This window comes from Chiloscyllium plagiosum, chromosome 3 (genome assembly GCF_004010195.1).
Source record: "Chiloscyllium plagiosum isolate BGI_BamShark_2017 chromosome 3, ASM401019v2, whole genome shotgun sequence".
NCBI lineage: Eukaryota > Metazoa > Chordata > Chondrichthyes > Orectolobiformes > Hemiscylliidae > Chiloscyllium > Chiloscyllium plagiosum.
Window position 1 is genome coordinate 7,058,138 of NC_057712.1, and position 6,603 is coordinate 7,064,740.

The window sequence follows — 6,603 nt, forward strand, 5'->3', positions numbered from 1 at the left end:
CCCAACACTAACCGCCCCCAAGTTCTTCCTGCCCCCATTACCATCAATCCTGGCTTCGCGTGGTATGAGATGGAACAGGGATTTCGTACTGCGGGCCCTGGGGTTAGACATGGGGGTATAGGGAGCACTGGGGCATGTCATGGGGTATAGGGCACACTGGGACAGGGCAGTGGGGGCACTGGGGCAGGGCATAGGGAGCACTGGGGCATGTCATGGGGTATAGGGCGCACTGGGACATGTCATGGGGTATAGGGCGCACTGGGGCAATGGGGTTAGGCATGGGGGTATAGGGAGCACTGGGACAGGGCAATGGGGGCACTGGGGCAGGGCAATAGGGAGCACTGGGACATGTCATGGGGCTTGTAGGGAGCACTGAGACAGGGCATCATGGGCACTGGGATAGGGCATAGGGGATATAGGGAGCACTGGATAGGGCATCATGTGCACTGGCATAGGGGTTTTGAGAGCATTGGGACAGGGCATTGGGGGGCATGGGGACTGGGAGAGGGCATAGGGGGCACGGACATGGTATGGGGTATAGGGAGCACTGGGACAGAGCATCACGGGCACTGACTAGGGCATAGGGGTATAGGGTGAACTGTAGGGCATCAGGGGCATGGAGTAGGGCATGGGGGCACGGGGCTATGGGGAAACACTGGGATAGGCTATCAGGGGTTGGGCATGGAATTTATTGGGGACACTGGGACAGGGCATTGGGCTCTGGGGTAAGGCATGGGTGTTATAGGAAGCACTGGGACAGGGCACTGGGGTGTATAGGGAGCACTAGGACAGGGCATCAGGATTGTGCATGGTGTTATGTGGGTCGACTGGAATAGGGCATCAGGAGCACTGGGATAGGGCATCAGGAGGCACTGGGATAGGAACCTGAGAAGGGTACTGGAGACATGGTAAGGGCAATAGCATGGGGAGCGCACTGGGGGGGATGACACAGGTGCTGGGACTTGGGGAGGACACTGGAGTCATAAGAAGGCACTTGGGGTGTGGAGACAAACACTGAGAAAACTGGGCACAAAGTAAGAAGAATTTTTAGGGGCAGACTCACCATCCATAGTTAGTCATGATTCGGAGATTCCGGTGTTGGACTGGGGTGTACAAAGTTAAAAATCACACAACACCAGGTTATAGTCCAACAGGTTTAATTGGAAGCACACTAGCTTTCGGAGCGACACTAATTCATCAGGTGATTGTGGAGGGCTCGATCGTAACACAGAATTTATAGCAAAAATTTGCAGTGTGATGTAACTGAAATTATACATTGAAGAATTGATTGTCTGTTAACATCCATAGTTAAGTACTGAAAGATATCAAAGATAGTACTAACCTTAAATAAACATTGTATAATTGAGCATAAATAGTTCGTAGATCAGAAGATTGGACCTAAGTTTTGAGAAGGTTTGGATCTAATATTTAAAAAAGCAAAGTATTAAAAAGATTAATAAGGTGCAAAAATTTTGAGTATGAGAAAGTTTGCCAAAACTATTGAAATAGTTATGAAAAAAAAGATATTTAAGAAAAGAGTTAACAAAGTATTGGTCTTCAGTAGAAAGAATACAAGTAACATCCAGGAAATAGCTGTAAATCAGGAATTGAACAAGAGGCGGAAAACACAAAAATTACAATTAAGTAGCATTGAGTAAATTGTTGAAATTCTGAGTTGATAAGCCTCCAGGTCCTGAGAAAATTCATCTTAAGGTCTGAAAAGAAGTAGCTATTGAGATAGTTGATAATGCTCGTTTTAGTTTTCCAAAACCCAATAGATTTGCGAAGATTCTATTAGATTTGAAATTGCTGATGAAACTCCGTTTTCAAAAAAAAGGCAGAAATCAGGAAAATATAGGCCAATTAGCTGAATGTCTGTCATCAGGAAAATATTAGAAGCTATTATTATAAGATATTATATCAGGGCACTTCGATCAGTTCAAGGTAATCAGACAGAGCCAACATGATTTTGTCAAAGGGAAGTCAAGTTTATCAAATTTATTGGAATTCTTTGAAGCAGTACTGTGGATTAAGGGGAACCAGTGCATGTATTGTACTTAGGTTTTCAGAAGGCATTTAATAAGGTGACACATCAAAGATTTTTGCAGTAAATAGGAGCTCATGGTGTTGGGCATAACATGGATAGAAGAGTGGCTTTCAAACAGATAGCAGAAAGTGGCAATAAATGGGACTTTTTGAGATTGACAGGATGTGTTACAGGTGGTCTGCCATCAGGTTCAACGTTGACACCTCAATTTTTTATAATTTATATAAATGATTTGGATGAAGGGATCAAAGGTATGGTAGCTAAATTTGCTGAAGACACAAAATTAGATAGGAAAGTGAAACAGGAAAATAACAAGGACTTTAACAAAGTGTTATAGACAGGTTAAGTGAATGGGCAGAGATCTAGCAAATGAAGAACAATGTGGAGAAGCATAAAAGTGACCATTTCGGCAGAAAGAATAAAAAGAAGCATTTTCTCTAAACGGTGAGAGATTGCAGAGCTCCAAGCTGCAGAGGGAACCGTGTATCCGAGTGCATAAATTGTAGTTTAGTGTGCAGGTACAATAACCAATCAGGAAAGCCAATAGACTGTATTGTTTCATTTTGAGGGTAATTAAATGCATGAGTAGAGAGATTATGCTTCTGTTATACAAGAGGTTTGGGAGACCACATCAGAGAACTGTATACAGTACTTGTCACCATACAATGGAATGATATTAATGCGTTGGGAGCAGTTCAGAGAAAGTTTGCTAGACTAATACCCGGACAGAATGGATTGCCTCATGAAAGAGGCTATATCCTCTGGGGTTCAGAAGAGTCAGTCCTTAAAGATCGACAAGGCCGTTTATGTGTAGAACCACAGGAGATGGGTGAGATACTAAACAAGCATTTTGTGTCAGTATTTACTGTAGAGAAGGACATGGAAGCTAGAGAGCTTGGGAAATAAACAGTGATATCTTAAAAAATGTCCATATTAAGAAGAGGAGGTGTTGGAAGTCTTAAAATGCATTAAGGTAGATAAATCCTCAGGAGCTGACCAAGTGTTCCCCTGAACTTTGGAGGAAAGCCAGGGAAGTAATTCCTGGGCCTGTTGCTGAAACCTGCTAAAAACCAGGCATAAGGCCTTCAGATCAGGAAACCTACTCAAATATAAAGAATCCAAGTATGACCTTCGCAGAGCCATTAAGACAGGCAAGGACCAATATTGATTCAAACTAGAGACCCAGACAGACACCCGGCGACTATGGCAAGGACTGAATGACATCACAGGTTCTAAAAAGAGACAGTGCAAGACAGTAGACGATGACATATCCCTCCCAGATCATCTCAACGCCTTCTCTGCTCGCTTTAAGCAGAATTTCGGCAGGGAGGTAACACCTATTCCGACAAGTCCTGACAAATTTATCCCAACAGTCACTGCATCTGAGGTCAGATCAGTTTTCCTTCTTGTGAATCCAAGGAAAGCGATGGGACCAGATGGAGTACCAGGCCGTGCACTGAGAGCATGCGCCGATCAACTGGCAGAGGTCTTCTCAGACATCTTCAACCTCTCCCTGCAGCAGGCCACTGTCCCTGCCTGTTTCAAGAGGGTCCCGGTGCCTAAGAAGGCTCAAGCAGCATGTCTCAATGACTACCGTCCAATAGCCCTAACCTCAGTGGTCATGAAGTGCTTTGAAGGCTGGTCATGGCATTAATCAACTCCAGCATCCCCACAACACTTGATCCACTCCAATTTGCCTATCGGACCAACAGATCCATGTCAGATGCCATATCACTTGCCCTTCACTCCTCCTAGAATATCTTGACACCAAGAACTGCTACATAAGAATCCTACTCAGTGACTACAGTTCAGCCTTCAACACTATTATCCCCTCGAGACTGATTAAACTTAGTGATCTCAGACTAAGTCCCACTCTCTGCGACTGGATCCTCAGTTTCCTGACCCACAGGCCACAATCAGTGAAAATTGGGGACAATATTTTGTCGTCACTAACACTCAACACTGGAGCCCCCCAGTGGTGCGTACTCTGCCTCCTACTGTACTCACTGTATACCCATGACTGCGTCACCAAATACCAGACTAATGCCATTTACAAGTTCGCTGATGACACCACCATAGTCGGTGGAATCTCAGATGGCGACAAAACAGACTACTGACGGGAGGTAGAAGACCTGGAAAAATAGTGCACTGAGAATAACCTAGCTCTCAATGTTAGCAAAACCAGGGAACTCATTATTGACTTTCAGCGGGATGTTACTCATGCCCCCCTATACATTAACAGCACAGAGGTGGAACGAGTTGAAGGTGTCCAGCTCCTGGGAGTGGTCATCCACAACAAGCTTTCTTGGCCTCTTCATGTGGACGCATTGGTTACAAAGGCCCAACAACATCTCTTCTGCCTCAGGCAGCTGAGGAAATTTGGCGTGACAGTGAATACCCCTGCAAATACCCCTGCCATCGAGAGCGTTCTAACTGGATTTATCACTACCTGGTATGGCAACTATACCATTCAAGATCAGAGACGGTTACAGAAAGTGGTGAACTTGGCCTGGACAATCACAAAGGCCAACCTCCTATCTATAGAATCCATCTACCAGGTCCACTGTCAAGGAAAGGCCAGCAGCATTCTCAAAAATCCATCCCACCCTGGCAATGCTTTTCTACAACCTCTATCATCAGGGAGAAGGTGAACACACTCACCAGCCAGTTTTGTAACAGTTTCTACCCGACTGTTTAGAATACTGAATGGACTCACAAACTCTTAACTTTTGCCCATACCTGTGTTTTTGTTTTTGCCGCTGTTTACCTATTATTTACTGTCTATACTACTTAATGCAATCTGACTGTATTGCTCGCAAGATAAAGCTTTTCACTGTGCCTCGGTACACGTGACAATAAAGTTAATTCAATTTAATATTTATATAATTGATGGCTACAGGTGAGATGCCGGAAGACTGGAGGTTGACCAATGTGGTGCCATTGTTTAAGAAAGCTGTGAGGAAAAGCTAGGGAACTATAGACTGGTGAACCTTACATCAGTGGTTGATAAGTTGTTGGAGGGGATTTTGAGAGACAGAATTTACAGACATTCGGAAAGACATGGACTGATTTGGGATAGTCAGCATGGCTTTGTGCATGGGAAATTGTGTCTCTCTGACTTGATTGATATTTTTTGAAGAGGTGACAAAGAAGATTGATGAAGCGGTTGATGTTGTCTATAAGAACTTCACTAAAGTATTTGACAAGGTTTCGCATGTTAAGCTGATTAGTAAGATTAGATCACATGGGATCCAAGGGAAGTTAGCCTTGAAAATTGGCTTGAAGGTAGGAGATAGGGAGTGGTGGAGAGATGTTTTTCAGGCTGGAGGCCTTTGATCAGCAGTGTACTGCAAGGATTGGTGTTGGGTCCATTGCTTTTCGTCATATTATGTAAATGATTTGTATGTGAACGTAGGAGGTATGGTTAGTAATTTTGCAGATAATACCAATAGTCAATAGACAATAGGTGCAGGAGGAGGCCATTCAGCCCTTCGAGCCTGCACCGCCATTCAATATAATCATGGCTGATCATTCCTAATCAGTATCCTGTTCCTGCCTTATCTCCATATCTCTTGATTCCACTATCTTTGAGAGCTCTATCCAACTCTTTCTTAAATGAATCCAGAGAGTGGGCCTCCACTGCCCTCTGGGTGAAGAAGTTTCTCCTGAGCTCTGTCCTAAATAGTAATAGGTGGTTTAGTGAACAGTGAAGAAGGTTACCTCAGAGTACAATGGGACCTTAATCAGATGGACCGATGGTGTGGAGTGGCAGATTGAGCTTAATTTAGATAAATTTTGAGGTGTTGCATTTTGGTAAGGCAAACCAGGGCAGGACTTATACAGTTGATAGTAGTGCCCTGGGAAGTGTTGCTGAACAAAGACCTTGGGGTGCAGGTACAAAATTCATTAAAAGTGGAGTCACGGGTAACAGGATGGTGAAGAAGGCATTTGGCACATGTGCCTCCATTGGTCATAACAAAGTTAGAATGCCATATTGCAGCTGCACAGGAAATTCATGAGATCACTTTTGGAATACTGCATTCAATTCTGGTCACCCTGCTATAGGAAGGATTTTGTTCAACTTGAGAGTGTGCAGAAACAATTTACAGGGATTTTGCTGGGGACTGGAGGGATTGAGTTGTCAGGAGAGGCTGAATAGGCTGAGGCTCTTTCCCTGGAGCATCAAAGACTAAGGGGTGACTTTATGGAGGTTCATGAAATCATGAGGGGCATGGATAGGGTAAATATCCAGATGTATTTCCTGGGGTGGGAGAGTCCAAAATTAGATGACACAGGTTTAAAATGAGATGGGGAAAGATTTAAAAAGGATTTGAAGGGTAACTTTTTCTCACAAAGGGTGGTGTGTGTCTGAAACAAGCTGTCACAGGAAGTGGTGGAAGCTGGTATGATTGCAACATTTAAAAGACATTTGGATGGGTATATGAATAAGAATGGTTTAGAGGGATCTGGGCCAAATGGTGGCAACTGGGACTCGGTCTGATTAGGATTTCTGATCTGGGCCAAATGGTGGCAACCGGGACTCGGTCTGATTAGGA